This window comes from Polypterus senegalus, chromosome 6 (genome assembly GCF_016835505.1).
Source record: "Polypterus senegalus isolate Bchr_013 chromosome 6, ASM1683550v1, whole genome shotgun sequence".
Classification (NCBI taxonomy): Eukaryota; Metazoa; Chordata; class Cladistia; order Polypteriformes; family Polypteridae; genus Polypterus; species Polypterus senegalus.
In genome coordinates, this window is record NC_053159.1 from 31,444,443 (window position 1) to 31,468,276 (window position 23,834).

General features: G+C 41.6%; 1 protein-coding gene across 1 annotated transcript in view; it reads right to left on the bottom strand.

Annotated features, from left to right (window-relative positions):
- Nucleotides 1–4,456, bottom strand: part of tmem269 (transmembrane protein 269) — a 40,957-nt gene extending 36,501 nt beyond the window's left edge. Inside the window, exon 1 of the mRNA XM_039755757.1 lies at nt 4,313–4,456. The gene's annotated coding sequence lies outside the window, so the exon portion shown is untranslated. The remainder of the gene's footprint in view (nt 1–4,312) is intronic.
- Nucleotides 4,457–23,834: the final 19,378 nt, after the last annotated feature.

Here is a 23,834-nt window from a genome sequence, read left to right on the forward strand (position 1 = left end):
CGTCCACCTGAGTTTGGTTAACAGCCTTGTCACCATCTGAATGGATTTTCTCACCAACCCTACACGTGGACGTACATAGGCATCTGCGGGAAATTTGGGGGGAGTCAGTCAAAATTTAAAATCTATATATATAAGAGTCAATGTATGTGTGTGTGTATGTATGTATGTTCCAGCATCACTTCCTGCTGGGTAACTATTGACTCTGACCTGAATTTTAAATCACATATTAATCAAATTACTAGGACAGCATTTTTTAACTTAAAAAAATTTAGCAAAATTTAGACCTCTTATAACACTGCAAGATGCTGAGAAATTAGTTCATACTTTTGTTTTCAGTTGACTAGATTACTGTAACGTACTCCTCTCAGGACCACCCAAAAAAGACATAAATCGATTGCAACGAGTGCAGAAAGCAGCTGCTAGAATCTTAACTAGGAAAAGAAAATCTGAGCACATCACCCCAGTATTGATGTCACTACACTGGTTACCTGTGTCATTCAGGATTGACTTTAAAATTCTGCTTATGGTTTACAAAGCCTTAAATAACCTCGCTCCATCTTATATATCGGAACACCTTGTATTCCATATCGTAACCTTAGATCTTCAAATGAGTGTCTGTGTAGAATTCCAAGAGCTAAACTTAAAAGAAGTGGGTGAGGCGGCCTTCTGCTGTTATGCACCTAAAATCTGGAATAGCCTGCCAATAGGAATTTGCCAGACTGATACAGTGGAGCACTTTAAAAAAATGCTAAAAACACATTACTTTATCATGGCTTTCTCATAGCTTCATTTTAATATGCATTTAATCATCATTACCATTCATGGTGGCTCCAAAATCTGTACTAACCCCTACTTTCTCTGCTGTTGTTTTTCTCGGTTTTCTGTAGTGGCGACCTGCGCCACAACCACCCGATCAAAGCACCGTGGAGTCTCTACATTGATGGATTAAAGGCCAGAAGTCCGCATGACCGTCATCATCAAGTTCTTCCATGTGAACCCTGAATACAATGAGGACTGACTGAGGTCATTGATGTTAGGTAGAATGCCTAGAGGGGGATGGGTGGTCTCGTGGTAGATTTAATTTTTTTTCCTCCAGTTTTTTTTTTGTTTTTTTTTCTGGCCTCCCTGGCTATTGGACCTTACTTTTATTCTATGTTAATTAGTACTGCCTAATTTTATTTTTTAATTTATTTTGTCTTTTTTTCTCTTCATCCTGCAAAGCACTTTGAGCTACATCATTTTTATGAAAATGTGCTATATACTGTTAATAAATGTTGTTGTCGTAATGCATTTTATTACTACAAATGTTTGTAATGCATCATCTGTTGAAATGACAAATGCAATGCATTGTATTACAACTTGCATTAGAAAATATATTCCAGTAGATGGTACACTGAAGCGTTAACACTGAGGTCTGTGTTGATCATTTAGATTTCAGCCCATCTTAAATGGGTAGCTCAGCTAATGAACTCACACTACAATGAGATGGAATAATATTTGTAACAAATCTTGTACATCACGTGATTACCCATCCACAAGCCATGTGCTGTCAGCTAAAATTAAAGTGATGGAAACGTTACGTTTTTTGGCCATGGTGAAAAGACAGTTTTGTAATAGCAATGATTAGGGTGTGTCACAGCCAAGCATGTCTTGAATTTTGCACCAAAGTGTGAAAGTCCTTAAAATGTGTGAGATAATATGCAGATTTTTACATTACCCCACCACTCCAAATGAACATTTATTCACAGCTCCTTATTTCCTTCCTGTTTGCTACTTATTGACACAACTGGTGCAAAACCAGTTACTTTTTAAGTGTTACATTCTGCAATGTATACATTAATTTGCATCCATTATATTAAAATATCGATATTTTGTATTTTAAACATGAATGGGTTCAAATGAGCAACATTATGTTGGGCTACCATTATTTTCAAAGTTTTGGGACGAGACAAACTCCATTTTTTAAATTGCAGTTGAGCTTTGCCCTGTCCAGTGTGGATATCTATGAGGTAAATGAACTGGCAAAGTTGGCACACTGTCATATCTAATGAATGGGATTTACAGTGATGAAAGGCACTGTAAAGGGTTAAATGCCATTGATTAGAGGGAGTAGCAAGTGGGTAGCGAGTGGGCATTGAGTTGCTATTGTTTATAAAGGTAGTGGGTCATGGTGGGCCACATAGTGGTTCACTGTGACCCAAACAACACTTTGACTATTGCATTCCCTTCACAAAAGGGAGGGGGCTGAGCCTCATTTGTCCTTGCCCCCCCCCTCAATATTTGCAGATGATTCACCAGGTAGGTCGCGAAGACATTTAAATGAGAAAAAGTGGGTTGTGAGATCAAAAAGGTTGAGAAACGCTGAATTAAACCAGAGAGACTCAAATGCAATTTAACAAAGGCATTTGTCATGACACAAAACTGTGAAAACTGGAATGGCCCAGCACCATTTAAGCCTTTAGAGTGCCCATTAAACATCACAGTAAATTCCATTCATTCGATATAGGAGTATGCCAACTTTGACAATCTGACCCAGGTTGGGCCGACAAAACTCAACTGCTATCTTAACAAAGGCATCAGTCTTGTCACAAAACTGGGAATGTATAGGTGCCCCAATATGATGTAACTCATTTGTCCGTGTGCATAGTAAAAATATGGAAGAGTCTATTGATTTCTTTTTACAAATAATGGGTCATTTTTACATCCAACCCGCTATATCCAAACTACAGGGTCACGGGGATCTGCTGGAACCAATCCCAGCCAAAACAGGGCGCAAGGCATGCAGGAAACAAACCCCAGCCCACCGTAGGGCACACACAAACACCAAGCATACAATAGGGACAATTTAGAATCGCCAGTGCACCTAACCTGCATGTCTTTGGACTGTGGGAGGAAACCCACGCAGACACGGGGAGAACATGCAAACTCCACGCAGGGAGGACCTGGGAAGCGAACTGGGGTCTCCTAACTGCGCGGCAGCAGCGCTACCCACTGTGCCACCGTGCCGCCCTGGGTATTTTTATTGATTGCAATTAATATACAGTATATGTTGCAGAATATTTGACTTTCTGTTAACGCAGAATGAGTTTGTACGAGCTATGTGAATAAGTAGCTAACTGGAAGTGAATAAGTAGTTAACTTCAGCCTCGTCGTTCCTGCTATCAGTTGCTCGGTACACTTGTAATTTGCCGTGTTCGATATCGTAGCCCTCTGTGGTGGGCTGGCGCCATGCCCTGGGTTTGTTTCCTGCCTTGCGCCCTGTGTTGGCTGGGATTGGCTCCAGCGGACCCCCATTACCATGTGTTAGGATATAGCGGGTTGGATCTATGGGTTGGATAATAGACGGATGGATATCTTAGCCGTCCCTCGTTGGTCTTACAGCAGGTTCCTTTCTCGTAACTGGATAATAGACTACTGAAAATGCGTTGCATCGTTTAGATGTCTATTAAATGAGAAATCTGTGCTGCACAGAATTAAATTTTTCGAAGAGAACATTGCAAAGATACAAATAAAATATAATTTACTAAAAAGTATTGTCACAAATTCAAATAAAAAAATGTTTTTAAAGTTTCGATAGTGGCGTTAAGCCTCAGAGAATACACTTCAAGATGCCCCTGCTCGCTTAGCAGTATCGAATCCCACAGATGAACCAATGAGAGGCTCACCGAACCTCCCGCTCGTCCATTATAATAATTAAAAATATCATCTAAAGCACAGACGCTCATGCGCGATTAACGGACACGCGCGCGGCTTAAACGGAAGCATCTAGAAAACCCCAGTCGCTATATTCTCGCACTCAACAGGAGTCAATTGATACCCTGCCAGGTGTGAATAAGTTTTGCTAAGTCTTCAGATCCTTCTAAATGTCTGCCCTTTCATGACAACAAAATGTCAGTTTTTCAGCGAGTATCCCGGACGAAACAATCTGCCGATCCGTCTTCTAATAACATTCTCTAAATCAGGTTTTACTTTTAGGACTAACCAGTTACTTTAATCGTTTAGCGAATATATATTAATTAGTGTACTATAAAGAAACTGAAATGATTCCGCTTTACGAGATGGAAAAGTAATAACTTTTAACGACTAACCCCTAGTTCAATCCCATGCTTGATTAAGCAAAAAGACATGTTTTTTAGGGGAGACAGGTGGATTTATACAGGCGGTCAATTGTTTCCCAAACTCATCATTTAAAGAGCACTAGCATATATATATATATATATATATATATATATATATATATATATATATATATATATATATATATTTCTAAATCGTTTCCGCTCAACATCAGAAAGACCGTTCTTTAACTTACCTACTACGTAGGGTGCAGTGATAGGCTGGTGGATTCCATACAAGAGCAGGGAAGATGATGCACGTTGCTTTCCCCGTCGCTGGAAATCTTCCGCTGTTATAAACGTGTAGCTTGGCTTTACGGACGCCCGGCACATTCACGCCGCTTTTTTTCCAGTGGCTCCTCTGCTCGCTTGCCCTCCTGTGTGCCAGCCAATGGGCTTGAGGAAGAGAAAACATTATTATTTAACTCACAGATATCAAGGACTGTGTTTTGAGTTGATCATGCTGCAGAGAGCTATATGATTTGTTCCTGATTTATGCAGAAAAGGAGTTGGGCTGTGTGCACAGCATTAAGGGACTAACTTTTATCATTTATAAGAAATGCTGACCTCTGATACTAACAGAAGACCCTGTGAAGAATGTAAGATCTTTATGGACTATAGGAATGTTTAAATTGATTCTAAGTGGGTATAATTAGAAAGGTGTATTCCTTAGGAATGCAAATGGCTGTTTGTTTCATGTTTTAGGACATTCCAGTATGTCATAAATTAAGATTTAACCTTAAGCTATATATAACATCAGAATGAACTGCTAGGGTTTTTTTCTTTTCTAGGATATAAAAAAGATAACGTTTTTACTTTAGGTATTCTGCCAAAATCCAAATCAGTTGACTGAGTTGGAAAAAGGCAGTCTCACATTCTCTCAACTCACCAAGAATTAAGAATAAAGAGTTTAAGTTTTTCTGTTGTTTTCCGACTTCAGCGCTCACAGTTTTTGGCGCCCAACTGGGGCAGAGACGGCCAAGCGAGTCCTTGAGCGGGATCGTCCAGAGGACCAGCAAATGGACCGATTCCGGCCGGGTCGGGAGGACCAGATCCGGAAAACGTTAGTACTGGCCTGCCTCGGGCGACTCCTGCATGGGGAATCCTTGACCTCCTCTGATTCTTCCTGAAACTCGAGTAAACTGGGAACTTCCAGGCGGGAGGAAAAATTCTTGGTGAGAAGACCGAATGGAGTCCAACCGTGGAAAAGAAACCAGGCAGTGAGTGGACCGGAATGTATAGATAAGCTCTCGGAAATAAAACAGTGTAAAGATTATGAATGTTAAGGACATGATAGTACACACCCTAGGAAATGAAAAAGAAGTCTCTTGGAGGCTTAAAAATAAAATAAAGGAAGGGAGTGGGAAGAATAGATAAGCAACTGAACAAATTCGTGATCGGGAAAACGCACTGTTGCGGGAGGGCCAGAATCTTTGCTGTAACGGTCTGGTTACTGTATATCCTGAACTCAACAGGTCACTCAGGAAATTGATCACCTAAACAGCGGTAACCAGCGGCCTTCCGGTGAAACTGTCAGTCCGCTCAGGTTGATCGTTCCGGTGGACCGGGGAACAGGAGGGACCGGGAGTGAAGCGACAATTGAAGCTGGTTTAGCAAAAAGAGTGCGGAAAACTCACTGACCATGGGGAAAACCAATAACAAACCGGTTAAAACTCTTTTGGGAAACAGAAAGCATGAATCAACGTACTCATCTGTGACTGAATAAAAAGTAATTGATTGAACTATTCCTGTCTGCCTCGGGTGTTACTTCCACTGTTTATTTGGCACCCGAACAGTTCCCTTCGTGTTGGAGAACCCGAGTGAAGGTGCGAATTGCAGACAGGAATAAGATCGGTGACCCCTGAGTACAACTGCTTTACCGCCCGGGAGAGGTACTGGGACGTAACGATAAGAGCGCCTCTTGGAATGAGACGGAGTCTTAAGTAGTCTCATAATTAGAAGGGAGAGGTGGAAGTGTAATAAAAAGGGAAAGTACCTCCCGGTCGGGGATTCGCTAAAGAAAAAAGTTGAAAAAACAGGGTGTGAATGTGGAGCCTCTGTTAGGAGGATTGTTTTCAGAAAACATACCAAGGAAAAAAAAAGTGGCTCTCCAAGACGCTGCATAGAACAGAAAACAGGGTTAGATTTAAAAAATAATGTAAACGGTGGAATAAACAGAGCAGGGGCAGGTGGCCAGTAGAAGGCTCTGTTGCTATGACTGAACTACAGGAAGTTAGGAAGATTGTATATAGAAAAGCACGAGGGTGTTGTGGTAGAGAAAATGGAAATGTTTGATAGATCGGAATTGATAATTAAAGATAGAGCCCTGAATGCGATGCAGAAGTGCAATGAAGGACTGCAAAGCCAAATTAAACTTATTGCAGAAAGAGAAAAGTTGTTCTTGATAATGCAAGAACCGTCCCAAAAGTCCGGATAAAAGAAGGAAGGAAGAATAAATAAATTAAAATATATGAAAAGAAGAACAGATTATACCTTGATTTAGTAACAGCATGTGTTTAAACTCCCTTTGAGGACAATAGTCCATCACCACCCCTTGGGGCAGCTGGAGGAATTAATGAGGGAGAGGAAGAGGATGGTCCCGATGATTTTGTTTTTGAACAGTTTCAGCCAGAGAGGGATGAAGACGCGGGAAAAGGGATGCCTCATAAGCCCCGATTCTGACCCCTCAGGGTCAAAAAACATGAATATGAAAGGATGGAATTTCAAGCACCATTTTTACAAGTGCCCTTTCCGCAATATAATGTACAACAGCCTGACTCAGATTAAAACTGTCCCACCTTCATGGTGCAAAGAAACTGGGACCTGCAAGAATTAAAAGAGGTGGTGCAGGAATTGCTGAACCAGTTCATGACAGCGGAGAAACAATTAGATGACATATATAAGCCAAATGCTGCAGAATGGATTCAGGTCCTTAGAAGGAAGGTCCAGGCTGAAATGATGTGAGAGTGCAATGGACAGAGACTCTGGGACAACAGCGGGTTGATAGTGGCCAGTTCAGTGTTCAGTGGACAGCTACGAGCACAAATAAAAGCAAAATATATCAGCCCTCTAATGCCCAGTGAACTTGTTTGGACAAGACTTGATGGTTCGCCTGTGCCTTTGCATATCAGTTACGAATAAGGGGAGTGAAGGCTGCATCAGAACAGCACGCCGCCCTTGCACTGACCACCACCATTACATGCTTGTATGCTGCCTTGATTGTTCATGTTTGTCTCAAAAACAGCAAAAATCTCTGCTGCCCTGGGTTCCTCTTGGATTACAGTATTCAAAATCATTTTACTGTATTGCATGATTTTTGGACTGTATTATGATGAAGTCTGACTCTTGGACTTTTCAGCTGCTGTTTTCAGAAAAAGAGACTGCCAAACGAACTGTTATATCTCAGCAAAACTGGCTGGAGCAGTATTACTCTTTTTACAACAATCGCCTTTCTTCAGTAATTCCACTCAAAAAGTGAAACTTGTATATTAGATTCATTCATTACACACAGACTGATGTATTTCAAATGTTTCTTTCTTTTAATTTTGATGATTATAACTGACAACTAATGAAAGTCCCAAATTCAGTATCTCGGAAAATTAGAATATCAATTAAGACCAATGCAGAAAAAGGATTTTTAAAAATGTTGGCCAACTGAAAGGTATGAATATGAAAAGTATGAGCATGTACAGCACTCAATATTTAGTTGGGGCTCCTTTGGCCTGGATTACTGCAGCAATGTGGCGTGGCATGGAGTCGATCAGTCTGTGGCACTGCTCAGGTGTTATGAGAGCCCATGTTGCTCTGATAGTGGCCTTCAGCTCTTCTGAATTGTTGGGTCTGGTGTATTGCATCTTCCTCTTCACAATACCCCATAGATTTTCTATGGGGTTAAGGTCAGGCGAGTTTCCTGGTCAATCAAGAACAGGGATACCATGGTCCTTAAACCAGGTACTGGTAGTTTTGGCACTTTGTGCAGGTGCCAGGTCCTGGTGGAAAATGAAATCTGCATCTCCATAAAGTTTGTCAGCAGCAGAAAGCATGAAGTGCTCTAAAACTTCCTGGTAGACGGCTGCGTTGACCTTGGACCTCAGAAAACAAAATGGACCAACACCAGCAGATGACATGGCACCCCAAACCATCACTGACTGTGGAAACTTTACACTGGACCTCAAGCAACGTGGATTCTGTGCCTCTCCTCTCTTCCTCCAGACTCTGGGACCTTGATTTCCAAAGGAAATGCAAAATTTACTTTCATCAGAGAACATAACTTTGGACCACTCAGCAGCAGTTTTGTCTTTAGCCCAGGTGAGCGCTTCTGACGCTGTCTCTTGTTCAAGAGTGGCTTGACACAAGGAGTGTGACAGCTGAAACCCATGTCTTGCATACGTCTGTGTGTGGTGGTTTTTGAAGCACTGACTCCAGCTGCAGTCCATTCTTTGTGAATCTCCCCCACAGCTTTGAATGGGTTTTGTTTCACAATCCTCTCCAGGGTGCGGTTATCCCTATTGCTTGTACACTTTTTCTACCACATCTTGTCCTTCCCTTCACCTCTCTATTAATGTGCTTGGACACAGAGCTCTGTGAACAGCCAGCCTCTTTAGCAATGACCTTTTGTGTCTTGCCCTCCTTGTGCAAGGTGTCAATGGTCGTCTTTTGGACAACTGTCAAGTCAGCAGTCTTCCCCATGATTGTGTAGCCTACAGAACTAGACTGAGAGACCATTTAAAGGCTTTTGCAGGTGTTTTGAGTTAATTAGCTGATTAGAGTGTGGCACCAGGTGTCTTCAATATTGAACCTTTTCACAATATTCTAATTTTCCGAGATACTGAATCTGGGTCTTTCATTAGTTGTCAGTTATAATCATCAAAATTAAAAGAAATAAACATTTGAAATACACCACTGTGTTTAATGAATGAATCTAATATACAAGTTTCACTTTTTGAATGGAATTACTGAAATAAATCAACTTTGTCATGATATTCTAATTTTATGACCAGCACCTGTAGTAAAGCTCCATGGAGAACAAGAAGCAAAGTAACTGGCCAAAAACAGAGATAATCCTCTGCACACAAAGTACTACTATGGAACAAAAACAGAGCAATAAAGTTAAACAATTCCAGAATTCCAATAACTCAAAGCATAGAAAACACCGGTAAACTCACCACTCCCTAGCACTTATGAGATCAACCGCCAGGAACTGAGGAAGACCCTCCAAATTTAAAGGGTGGAGGGCAGTTCCTGGTGGAGATTGGCAGGTGAATCTTGGGGGACAAAAACACATAAAACATAACCAAGGCATAGTACACAATGCAGATAATAAATAAAAGAAACATTAACATAAATAAATGACACAAATTGAATTAAAAGACACAAAACATACTTTAAATGCCTGACAAATGAGGATCCTTGCTGAAACATGACAGATTCTTAGATTGGCCTGAAGGTCCACCATCCAACAAGACATTGACCCTAAGCACAAAGTAAAGATAACACAGATGTGACTTAAGGATACCTCTCTGAATGTCCAAGAGTGGCTCAGCCAGAGCCTGGACTTGAACCCAATTCATCATCTCTGGAGAGACCAGAATATAGCTGTACACTGAACTTCTCCATCCTACCTAATGAAGCTTGAGAGGATCTGTAGAGAAGAATGACAGAAAATCCACAAATCCATGTGTGTGAAGTTTATCACATCCAATCCAAGAAGATTTCAAGCTACAATTGCAGCCAGAGGTGCTTCAGCTAAGTAAAGGGGTCTCTGTACTTGTGTCAATAGGAAATTTCAATATTTATTTTTTATAAATTTCTAAAATCATTTTTTTGAATTATCATTCTGGTTTACTAGATTGGATAGATTAGATTAGACAAGTGTTATTAATCCCATGGGGAAATTCAGATGCATACATCAACAAAAACATAAAATACAAGGATACAAACTTATAAGACAAATAATACATCTAATCAATCCATCAATAAATCAAGAAATTGATCAATAATTAAATAAAATGAAAAAATAGACTTCATGAGGAAGTTTTGAATTGCCTGATAGCAGTGGGCAGAAAAGATCCCCAGAGGAGCTTCTTAGCACACTATGGTGAAATGAGCCTGCGGCAATAAATGGTCCAACAGAGCACCTTCTGGAGGGGAAAGGAGGGGATTTTTCATGAGGACATCCGATTGTACCACCATTCCCTTTTCCGCAATAGCTTCCCATGTGTCCAGGGTTTGCCCTGTGATAGTCAGATTTTCCTGAGAAGTTTCTTCAGGCATTGTGCTTGTTTTGAACTTCAAATGCTTCCCCTGGAGACGACAGCATAGAGCAATACCCTGGCTACTTCTAACGGATAGAAGATTTCCAGCAGCTTGCTGCATACATTATAAGACCTGTGTCTCCACAGCAAGTCCAGTCTGCTCTGGTCCTTCTTGAACAGCACCACTATGGTGATAGGCCACTCTAGATTGCTGTTTATGTGAACCCCCAGGTACTTGTAGCTCTGCACTCCTTGAATGTCGACTGGTATCAGAGGCTTCTTTGGCATGCTGGATGTCCACCGCCTGCTGTTTTGTCTTAATGATGTTGAGTTGCAGGTTGTTGTCCCTGCATCACAAGATGAAGTCCTGCAAAACCTCACTGTACTCTGACTCATCTCCATTATTAATTAATGTAGCCTATGATGGACGAGTCATCTGAAAATGTCTGTAGGTTTTGATCACTGGTATTGTACCCGAGGTCTGTTGTGTTGAGGGTAAACGGGAAGGGAGACAGCAGAATTCCCTCAGGTGCTCCAGTGTCACACACCACCATTTCAGACACACAGTTCCTCAGCCTCACAAACTGCTGTCTGTTTTGTCAGGTAGTATTTCTTGATGAGGGAAGTGAAGCAAAATGACACCTTTGATTGGCTAACTGAACAGGTTACAATATGCAAATTTCTGAGGCAACTCAAACCCCCTTCAACTTGCCTGAAGAAGGGGCCTGAGCTGCCTTGTTCATCAGTAAAGTGACCACCAGGTTGCCACAACCTAAGATATTTTGAATTTTTAGAACATATTGGGCTATAATTAGGATTACAATTTGGTTGTGTGCTTCAGCATTTTGCCTTCTTATTCTTTCGTGTTCTTCATTACTTAAACACTTGTTGAGATTTGCTTGAATTTGCTTGATGTCACTGCTCAGGTGTTTTTTTTTTCTTTCTGCTATTATGGTGGTTGTCAGTTGTTTCATTTTTGATCATTTTGCTCTAAACACTTGAACACAGGTGACTTTGCTGTCCTTTATGTACATTAAATAAAGTTCAATGATCAATAAACACAATATTTAAACTTGAATATGAATTCTGAATACATATGTACCATGTCTTGAAGGATTATTAGTAGATGGTCTCAGAGGCACCATGCTTTGATTACCATAAACTTTTCTGTTGATTAGTAAAGTGACTCCAACCTAAAATGTTTTTAATTTTGAGGGCATATTTATACAGACCTATAAATACCTGGGAGTGCAGCTGGATGACAAATTGGACTGGACTGCCAATACTGATGTTCTGTGTAAGAAAGGTCAGAGCCGACTATACTTCCTTAGAAGGTTGGCATCCTTCAACATCTGCAATAAGATGCCGCAGATGTTCTACCAGGCAGTTGTGGCGAGTGCCCTCTTCTATGTGGTGGTGTGCTGGGGAGGCAGCATAAAGAAGAAGGACGTCTCACGGCTGGACAAACTTGTTAGGAAGGCAGGCTCTATTGTAGGAGTAAAGTTGGACAGTTTAACATCTGTGGCAGAGCGACGGGCATTAAGAAAACTCCTGTCAATCATGAAGAATCCACTGCATCCACTTAACAGGATCATCTCCAGACAGAGGAGCAGCTTCAGCGACAGACTTTTGTCACTGTCTTGCTCCACTGACAGACTGAGGAGATCGTTCCTCCCCCACACTATGCGACTCTTCAATTCCACCCGGGGGAGTAAATGCGAACATTACTCAAAGTTATTGTCTGCTTTTACATGCATTTTTATTACTCTTTAATTTATTTATTTATTTTTTTGTATCAGTATACTGCTGTTGGATTATATGAATTTCCCCTTGGGATTAATAAAGTGTCTATCTATCTATCTATCTATCTATCTATCTATCTATCTATCTATCTATCTATCTATCTATCTATCTATATATTGATTAGATAGTTCCTTATCTATCTGTCTATCTATGTATTTATCTATTATATAGTGCCTTTCATATCTATCTATCTATCTATCTATCTATCTATCTATCTATCTATCTATCTATCTATCTATCTATCTATCTGTCTTCAGAAAATGTCTTGCTTGTCTGTGTGCTTCCGCATCTTGTATTTTTATTCTTCCTCATTCTTCATCACTTTCTGCAGTTGTTGCATTGCAGAGCAGGTGTCACTGCTCTTCTTTTTCTTTCTGCCATTATGGTGGTTATCAGTTGTTTTTTCAAACACTTTGCCGTAAACACACAACTACAGTTCATAGGTTGCAGTTACCAATTTTTTTTTGGAATTTCCAGAACAACCCAGGTCAAAAACTTTCAAATAACAAGTTGAAGGTTCTAACCTCAATAGGTTTCAGCATTTTTATATACAGATTAGTTCTGTGTTATGTTACTTTATCCACCTTTATACATATCAAAAAAGGTGCAACATAATGCCCAAATTGTATGAATGCCTTACCAGATCCAAGTTCAAGCAGCCCAAGACATGAAGTTTCCTTCTTTAATACCCCTAACCCACCTTATCCATTCATCCATCCAGTCCTATGTATTAATATATCCATCCATCCATTTTCCAACCCGCTGAATCCTAACTACAGGGTCACGGGGGTCTGCTGGAGCCAATTCCAGCCAACACAGGGCGCAAGGCAGGAACCAATCCCAGGCAGGGTGCCAACCCACCGCAGGCCTCTTAATATATGGCAAATATAATTTATTGGGAAGAATCAATTAAAATTGGTAGGAAACAATCAGTAAAACTGTTAGTGTTTCTGAGTTTCCTGTGAAATGCAGTAATGCATAATGTACACAACATTATTCCATTTGAACTAGTGTGGTGCTGAGGTGTCATCCACTGCATGGCTGGACTCAGGTCCTAATCTGGGTTCCTGAGCTGGTTTCTCATATGGTGGGTGCAGCAATGTGCTGTATCAGCGTGTGCTCCTAACCTCCTCCTCCTCCTTTTTGTCACTAGGAGAATAAAAATGACTCTAAACATTAAGTGTGCAGGTTTGATCCCACCATGAGGTACACTGCTAGGCCATCTGAAGGTAAGCCACCCAAACTATGTGTAAAATGTTGAATGGCCAAAAAGATCCTTCATTTCAATTTGTTGTCTACTTTGTACCATTCCAGGGGAGAGCAGGGGTGTTGGAGATGAAGAGATGCTAAATAACTTGTACAGCAGATGAAATGCACAAGTGGATGACTGTATGGAGGTCTCTCTAGTCTTCCAAAGAAGTTGTGATGTTTTCATAACCTTAGTCTCTGCAGTTTGTAACAACAAGAACTTATGGAAGCCCCCTGTGGCAACTAGAGCAGTCCTTGAAGCTTTAGAAAACTCCTCAGTTTTCTGAAATCAGTCCCAGTTCCAATGTATAAGAGTGGCAGGTGAGAATTGTTGTTAAAATACAGTGTTTTAATCTTCAAATGTGAATAGGGTCCAAAGATGTTTACATCATAAATGATCTTTTAATATGCAACTGGTTTCTGAGTTTGTAACAGTATCTTGCATGATACTTAGCCCATGTTCAGTTTGGCCTACAAATATGACTGCCAGCTAACAGCCCAGCATTTCCCAGGCCTGGTACTCACACTCCATTGTTTGATAAATCATTGACAGTGTGCCATTTGTAATGGAAAGATGAATCTGGATTATTTAATCTTGCAATGAATCAGGATGGGGCAGTGGCAGCTTTTGGAGCTGGGATTGTGCCTCCATGTGAAGTGAACACGTATCATTTTGTTAGCAGGGTCCAATTAGGATTAATTTAATGTTAAAGCTCCCTTTCACTCAAATGGTATGTTGGGTTACTCAACAAGCAACAAGATTTTCAGTGGCAGAGAATTTGCTTGGTTTTAGGTTTGTAGGTTTATAGCATCATTATCGTCATGTGTACAGAGTATAGAAAAATTCTTAACAGTATTTGTATGTGTTAAATAACACGTCTCCACTCTCTGGCACTGTGATTCGTGAGTAGAACTGTCTTCCTAACCTGAAAATCTCAGAACACATTTCTGGGCAATAAATTACATATCAAATGTGGTATTGCATTCTATATCAGATGTGATCTGAATAAGATTTTTGATTTCTGACAATGCCCATGTATAGGGTATGTACTTAAATAATACTGGTTTATATTCCATATGTACTGAATGCAAACAAATAACCAGCTCATGAACCCACCATAGCATGTGTTAGTCGATGACGGTTTTATTTCTCATATTGGTGGGTTTGGAAAATGGATGGATGGATGAATAGAATACAAAAGAAAATACTGGCAGAAATAAGGAGGAGATTCAAAAGTCTCTTGATCAATTTAATCACCTAAGAATGACTTTTTGAGGTTAACACAGTGATAATTATTGCAAAATGACACCTTTTATTGGCCAACTAAAAAGATTACAACATGCAAGCTTCTGAGACAACTCAGGCCCCTTCTTCAGGCAAGAAGGAGAGGCCTGAGTTGCCTCAAAAGCTTGCATATTATAATCTTTTTAGTTACCCAATAAAAGGTGTCATTTTGCAATAATTCTCACTACATTCATAATGGCTAACACGGTACAACACCCTAGTACTACAGACATACGAGGTTAACACGTGAATTTCCCCTTGGGATTAATAAAGTATCTATCTATCTATCTATCTATCTATCTATCTATCTATCTATCTATCTATCTATCTATCTATCTATCTATCTATCTATCTATCTATCTATCTATCACAAATAAATGACCAAGTACAAATGACAGGAAAAAATGACAACACACTCCCACTGTTTGCATAGCTGCTGGTAAAAGCACAAAATGAATGATCCAAATGGATGAATAGCAAAAAACACCTTTATGGTAAGTACTATTCAAATGCAATACAGAGAATTATAATTAGATTGAAAGGGAAAAAATGAAAACGTCACTATTGATACAAATGCAGCAAGTAAGGACAAGGTGGGAATGAGTACAAGGAGGACATAACACACACAGAGAACATTAGAATTATCCATCTGGGTCTGACTTTACAGATCTTGAAGCCAGTCGAGCTCATAATATTGTTGACCTCAAAAGTGCAATTAAGCAGCCTCTCCTTCTCACTTGTCCCTTCTTCACACTTTCCCTTCCCTTGCTAATTAAGTGACGGCCATGCGCTAAACTCCAGACCCCATAGACCTTTGTCTATCAGGTGGCTCTGGAATCACCTGCAGGTCAGGTGTGGCCGTACATTTTCTCCAGGTGACAGTTCAGTTCATTTATTTATGTGCACTCATTGTGATAAGTTCAGAGGTCGATGCATATAAAAACTGGCTAGTTGACAATAGAGTGGTAGAAAACCAAAACTCCAGTCAGCAGTCCCCCAATGAAAATAAACCTCAGCAGGCGAGGACTCCCTTCTTATTTGAGGGACAAGATTGTCACCTATTCTCTCTCTCTCTCTTTCCCTTATGTACCAAGAACTATGTGCCATGTAGTGGTCAATAGGTATTGCCATCTCTCGTGTACCTCCCAGATTGAGGTGAGGCAGCTTCTTTTATGGAGGACCAGAGAGATCTTCCCATGTCAGGACACTGCACGGAGGAAACACTTCTAGGTCAGGTGGAAGCCCCACAAAGTAGGGACAGAGATTCCCTGCGGCTCCCTTTAGTGGCACCCACAGAACCCAGCAAGGCTGACCCTTTGGACTACAGTTCCCAGAATGCTCTGCATGTGTGTGTGTATGGGTACACTGGTTCTAGAATGCCCCCACCTAATGCATTTGGAGCATTCAGTCCTGGAAAGCTGTCAGCCTCTGTTAATCCACTATACTGTTTGTTCTGGGTTCTGGGTTCACAAATGACCAAAATGAACCATCTTTCTCAAGAAATGTGTCAGTCTATTGCTTACTGCAGAAGAAAAGAAGGACCTTCAGAGTGTGTAGTATGAGAAACAAATGCCTTACTGACCCTCAGTTGTCTTCTTCACTAAATACACACTAAATGTCAGTGTTTCCTGCAGCAGAGAAAAGATGACTCCAGCATGCTGACCATAATACACTTTTCCAATCATCAGTTTGTGTTCTTCTGCCCATTTTAACTTTTTCTTTTTATTTGCCAGTTTCACATATGGCATTTTCTTTCAAACTCTCCTTCTAAGGCTAGCATCCCTGAATTGTCTTTTCTCAGTTACAGATGACATTGATACTTGGGGCGTATTTAAAGAGGAAGTCAACTGAGGACCTGGAAGGAATTTGTTCTCACACTACAGACTCTGATGTTCTTCTATTGTAACCACAAGGGGGCACCACTGAGCCCCAAATCTCAGACACAATTTCATCCAACACAGTCCTGTGTTCAAATAAATTATGTTTATTAACCACCACCATCTTGCAAGTGAACACTGCCAATATCAACACAAGTACAGACTATGTGAATGCTCTTGTTCTCCTTCCACTTCTCCTGATGAGCGTCGCACACTGCTGCCAGATTGCTTTTAAGATGGACCTGGGGAATGCTTCCAATTTCAAGGGAGCCTTCCAGATTGTGTAGACACTAAGGAAGTCCTCCCTGGACAGCACCCTCTAGTGGCACCCAAGCATCCTTAAAAGGCTGCACTTCTGCACTCCAAATCCCATGAAAGCCTGTGGGTGTCCAAACTGGGATGACTCGAGAGACAAACTGATCCTGGTTTCTAGCTTCATCCACTCCATCCAATGTTCAAAAAGGCAACAGTAACTCAAATAACCACTCATTGCAACTGAGGTATGCAGAAGAGCATCTCTGAACACACAACACATTGAACATTGCAGCAGATGACCTACAGCAGCAGGAGACCAAAAACGGTACCAGTCCTGCCAGCCAAGAGCAACCAACTGAGACTAGAATTTGCATGGACTCACTAAAATTGTACAACAGAAGATTGGAAAAGGGGTGGCACGATGGCGCAGTGGTAGCGCTGCTGCCTTGCAGTTAGGGGACCCGGGTTCGCTTCCCGGATCCTCCCTGCGTGAAGTTTGCATGTTCTCCCCGTGTCTGCGTGGCACTCCGGTTTCCTCCCACAATCCAAAGACATGCAGGTTAGGTGGATTGGCGATTCTGAATTGGCCCTAGTGTGTGATTGGTGTGTGGGTGTGCTTGTGTGTGTCCTGCGGTGGGTTGGCACCCTGCCCAGGATTGGTTCCTGCCTTGTGCCCTGTGTTGGCTGGGATTGGCTCCGGCAGACCCCCGTGACCCGATTCAGCGGGTTAGAAAATGGATGGATGGAAGATTGGAAAAACATTGCCTGGTTTGATAAGTCTTGATTTCTGCTGCTACATTTGGATGGTAAGGTCAGAATTTGGCATTATCAGCATGAAAGCATGGATCCATCTTGCCTTGTATCACGGTTCAGTCTGGTAGTGGTGGTGTAATGGCATGGGGGATATTTTCATGGCACAAGTTTGGCCCCTTAGTGCCAGTTGAACATTGTTTAAATGCCACAGACTTCCTGAGTATTGTTGCTGACCATGTCCATCCCATTATGACCACAGTGTATCCTCCTTCTGATGGCTACTTCCAGTAGGATAACACGCCATGTCACAAAGCTTAAATCATCTCAAACTGGTTTCTCAAGCACAAGAATGAGCTCACTGAACTTAAATGGCCTCCTCAGTCACCAGTTCTCAATCCAATAGGGCACCATTGGGATGTGGTGGAACAGGAGGTTCGCATCTTGGATGTGTGGCGGACAAATCTGCAGCAATTTTATGATGCTATAATGTGAACATGGACCAAAATCCCTGAGGAATCCCTGTTTTGATCAGTTTGTTGAATCTATGCCACAAAGTATTATGGCAGTTCAGAAGGCAAAAGGGGATCCAACTCAGAACTAGCAAGTAGTACCTAATAAAGTGGCCTGTGAATGTGTATTATAAATGCCTATGAAATAGTATACATATTAAAGAATCAACTGAATCACTTTGTGCTATTAAATCCCTATTACCAATAATTTAAATGGAAAAACATCTTTTTCTTCAATAATTTTATTGATTTTATTGAAATCACACATCATTTCATACAAATAGATCAATTTTACAGAAATAGGATTGAAAACAAATCAACCCCCACCCCTGAGAAAGAGAGCATTGGCAGCAGAATAAAATTTAAAGCTAGTAAAAATAAGTAAATAGTTGAATTAATCCAGCAACCTCGAGGGGATCCCGCAAACCCTCAGGATGTCCCACAGGGCAGCTCAATCAACACTTTGCGAAATCAACAAAAGCTGCAAAGAAACTCTGCCGATATTCGTGTTTGCGCTCCATGAGAAACCTCAGTGCCAGGAAGTGGTTGATGGTAGACTTCTTAGGCGGAAAACCAGACTGTTCTGGTCGTTGGTAGGTGAGCAAGTGATCACGGATCCTATTGAGGAAAACTCTAGCAAGGACCTTACCTGGCACCGAGAGCAGCGTTATCCCCCTGTAGTTGCTGCAATCTAGACGATCATCCTTCCCTTTCCAGATAGGGACAACAAGTCCCATTTTCCAGTCAGTTGGGATGATGCCAGTCTCCCAAATGGAAGCAAAGATTGCATGCAATGCCAGGAGGACAGCCTTACCACCAGCCTGGAGAAGTTCACCCCAGATACCACAGATCCCTTCACCACCTGTACAATCTCAGTGAGACTGGGTGGTTCACAGCTAATTGGAGGATCAGCCTCAAGAACCGCGGACCCAGATATATCCAACGTCCTAGCCAAAGGATCAGCTTTGAACAGCTGCTCAAATTAGCCAGCCCAGCGGGTCACAACTGCAGTGTCATCCGTAAGGACCGTTCCATCAGCCGCCCTGACTGCGACTCTCTGAGGAACAGATTCAGATGCGCATGGCCGGCCTGTACACTGGTACTGTGAGTGCTGTGCAGACTGGAGGCAGTACCTCTGCGTTTTTCCCAGTTGATTATGGGGTTCGTCAGCAGTCTGTCCTTTGCTCCTATTCCATACAATGCTTGTATGGTCAGGGTGTTGGGCAAGGTCGTGTGGTGCAGCGGCTGTGGGACATCTGTTGGTGAAGAAAGATTCACGGATCTTGACTTTGCTGACGATGCTGTGATCTTCGCGGAGTCAATGGAGGCTCTGATCGTGATGCTCGAGAGACTGAGTGAGGAGTCTGAGTGTCTGGGCTTGCGAATATCCTGGATAAAAACAAAGATCCAGGCCTTTAATGACCTCTTGGGTGACCTCTTGAGCACAGCCATCAGCAGTGTATCTGTTTGAGGAGAGAGTGTCTACCTTTGTCGAGTGGTTTACTTACCTTGGCAGTGACATTCATGTCTCTGGTGACTCTTCCTATGAAGTCAGTAGATGACTTAGGAGAGCATGAGGAGGTCATGAGGTCGCTGGAAAGGGGTGTGCGGCGCTCCCGATATCTATGCAAAAGGATGAAGATCCAAGTCTTTAGAGTCCTGATGCTTCCTGTCTTGCCATATGGTTGAGAGACATGGATGCTATCCAGTGACCTGAGACGAAGACTGGACTCCTTTGGTACTGTTTCTCTTTGGAAAATCCTTGGGTACTGTTGGTTTGACTTTGTGTCGATTGAGCAGTTGCTCATGGAGTCCCGAATGAGGCACATTTCCTGCATTGCGAGGGAGCGTCAGTTACGGCCATGTGGTGCGTTTCCCAGAGGGTGATCCGGCTCGTAAGATCCTCATTGTTGGGGACCCGAGTGGCTGGATCAGGCCAAAGGGTCGCCCACATAACACCTGGCTATGGCAGATAGAGGGTCATTTCCGGAGGGTGGGACTGTACCGTGTGTCTCCCTGGGGGTTACAAACGGGATCCCGAGTTGTTTCATCGTGTAGTGGGTGCAGCAACGCACTATACCAGGGCATGCTCCCCGACTTGACTTGATGAATTAATAAGTGAATAAAGATAAATAGAGAAGAAAAGGAAATGAGGAGAGAATCTGCTTTCTCAGTGCTTTAAAAGCTTATTCTAAAAAACATCTTAAGGTTATCTAGTCTCAAATAGTAACTCAATTTTTAGTCAGTCCCCAATAGAACTGTGTCATTGTGGCAGACTGACGGAGACACCCAAAAAAGGCTGGGAGAGCTCCCTGGGTAACCCCTTTTAATGACAAGAACAGAAGAGACAACCGTCAAAAGGCTCAAAACAAAACAGCATTCATTTAAAAGCAAGGCAACAAAGTATCAGGAGCTCTGTCCTTCTCAGGTGTCAGGTTGATATTTGGTGCCACCTAGTGGTAGTGGGATGACTTTTTAGAGCTGGTACTGGAAGGGACAGAGCCTTCTCTGGTAGATGGGGTGAGGAGGAAACAGGAAAAGATAATGTTAGTGTTAGCGCCCCCTCTTGTCCTGGGGTAGAAGTGCTTACCTCATCTCAGTCTGCAAGGTGGTCCCCAAGCACGCATGCGTGACAATTGGTAAATGCAAAATTCTTCCATTTATTTTGTATCAGCCAGTGTTTCTCCCCTGGATGGGGTTCAGATTCTTGTTCAATGTCTGTTTTGTTAATTATTTTGTTTATGTTAATACAGTTATCTTTTTTGTGATCAAATTTTTATTGACAACAAGAAAAGGAAATGCAGCCAAAGAAAACCAACAAAATTAACTGATTTTAAGCTATACAAGAACAAACAACATAAAGCCCCTCCACCAGCAAACACCCTGCTATTTATACAAAACACAAAAAAGGACGAATATTGTTGGCAAGTAAATCGGCACACACACCATGCAGGAGTGCAGGATGATGTAAACAGAAAAAATAAAATAAAAAAAAAAAACACGAGGAAAGTGATACACAGGAGAAACCTCCAGCCAGCTCTTTAGTAAGCGAATAACGTGAAGCCAGTTGAGGATAGTAGAGACAGAAAAGTTTCTGATCTGAGACACAGAAAGTCAAGGAGGACAAGATTGTATAAGGAAGACTTCCAGATAGTAGGATAGACAAGGGCAGGAGATTTCCAGAGAGAGGCTAGAAGCAATTTAACTGCAATGGTCTCATTCATTAACAGTCTCCACTGAGAGAGAGATTGAGGAAAGAGAAGAATGGTCTAGGAGGAGAAGAACTTGAGGGGACAAAGGAATGGGGAAAGAAAAAATTGTACAGAGGGATTCTGCTACAAAGTGCTAGAGAGTCACAGCCAGAGTGCATACCCAGAACATATGGATAAAAGTGCCAGGGACTTTAAGAGGACAAAGGTGACATAGGGAATCTAATTCTAGCCCCATTAAATTGCATCTCCAGGGAGTAGGGTGTAGTTTGTAAACAAATGTAAATTATGTGTGCTGGTGATTAGGATTTCTAGAATGATTTTTAATATTTTGAAACATAGTTTTCCAGCACAATGCAGAGAATGGGGAAAGGTATGTTAGTATATTTTGTTAAGTTCCATGTGTTTTGTGTGTGGTTCCCCATGAAGTGGGACCACCTGCCCATCAGCGCCAAGGACTGCCCTAAGCCCTAGAAAGGTGAGGGTTTTTCACAGTTCAAATGTGCTAAGATATTGGTGAATATTGTTTCTCTGTTTATGCTTATGCTTATTGTGTTTTCTGAATTTTTGTCCAGCAGGGGCTGAGTGGACATTTGGCCTTGGAACCCATGTAGATTTTGTCTTTTTCTCCAGGCTAACTGGAGTTGTTTTGTTTTTTCTTCTCTCCTGGCCATCTGACCTTACCTTGCTTTGTTGTTATTTATTTATTTATTTAATATAAGGGGGCTTTGCCCACTGCTCGTTTCTCTCGCGATCCCCCAGCCTGTGCAATCCACCAGCCACTTTGCGTCTCTGCCGCTTGCGCGGTGAAGAGGGTGCTGAATGCACCCTCCGACACCCCCTCTTAAATGGTGATACAATGGGGAACACATAAAGTTTTTTTTTTACCTCCTCTTTGCTCGATCAGCTGCTGGATTTCTGATGCTGCCATGCTGAATGATCTGCATTTCACGCGGCACACTTCTGTCATATCACCTATGTTCATATATTCAATCTCTTTTCGCTTTTACCTTTTCATCAAAATTTCATTGAATTTTGATTCCGTGTTTGGAATTGCATTGTGACAACGCAACGTATAACTGCCCATGAGTGAATATCATTTCTTTCTCTCTACAAGAAATGTGTCTGACATAACCACGCAGGAGTTTTCCAAATCTCTTTGCCTAATCTCTTATCTGGGGCTTCCAGCCCCAGGCGTGGTTACATCTCTTGGCACGAAGACTCGTCTTGTGGGACATGAAAGTGTCTCTCTGAGACAATCACATCTTGTCTCCTTCCAAGATTTTTTTTTAATATAGAGGTTATTGCTTAATCTTAATTGTTTTACTCTTCTTATAACTTTCTTTTTGTCAGATAGTCAGTCATTTTCCAATCCGCTATATCCTATGACGGGGGTCTCCTGGAGCCAATCCCAGCCAGCACAGGGAGCAAAGCAGGAACAAATCCTGGGCAGGGCGCCAGCCCACCACAGGGGGCACACACACACACACCCACACACCAAGCACACACTTTTAGGATCTTCTTTGTGTCATTTTTTAAAGCACTATGAGCTACTCTGTTGTTTGAAAATGCAGTATATAAATGATTGTTGTTGTTGTTGACTTCCTGCTCTGTTTTTTGACCTTGCCTTGGGATTTTGTGTGCCATGGATTGCCTTTTTGTGCTCAATGGAGCTTCATGTTATTTCAAAGCATTTTTATTAATACATCTTTTATTTTGCAAAGGTTTTTTGTTGCCCTCCTTGTTAGTAGCTGGGGTTGTTTGATGAGATTCCCCCCTCTGTTGAGTATTTTTGGAACTGTTTGGGTCTAACAATCTTGGGCATTCTCAAGCGGCATAAACTCAAGCTGTAACAGTAAAATGTAGAAAAATCTACTAGAGGTAAATACTTTCATTATAACTTCACAGCAGTGCTACCTTAATGGACTACAGATCCCAGCAGTTCCAGTAGTACTTTGCTTTTGGGCAACGTTGGGTGTTCCCACAGGGGTGGAAGTTTAAAAATGAGTCAGAAGAAGCTGGTTAGAAAGTCAATCGTCCATTTTTTGTGTTTCCATGCCTTACCCCACCTCTGGATTATAAATTACCCATTGGATTACAGTTTCTCTCAGGATTTATGTGCTTGAGCACTCCCATCTTCTACAGATCTTCACACAACTGGAACACGGTAGGACAAAACTTTCATAATATTCAAGAAACTGTTTACTTGGCATCTCAAATAATTTTTTCCATCATCAGTTGAACTGGACTATTTGCTTTCATGGGCTTTGTTCTGTTAGTTAAATAATAATTGCTGTCGAGGTAATTGGATGGAAATTTGCGTACACAACAATTGTTCATTGTTGTGTTTGCTCTCTTTTTTTGTGTAGTATATTATTTTATTATCAGTTAATTTGTGCCTTTACTTGTTCCTGTAAGTATGACAGCCGGGTCAAGACTGGGTTCATTCCTGGCACCCCTGGATAAAATAGGCAATTCACAGTTTAAAGATCGTGAGAATCTGATCATTTCGCAACCACTACTACT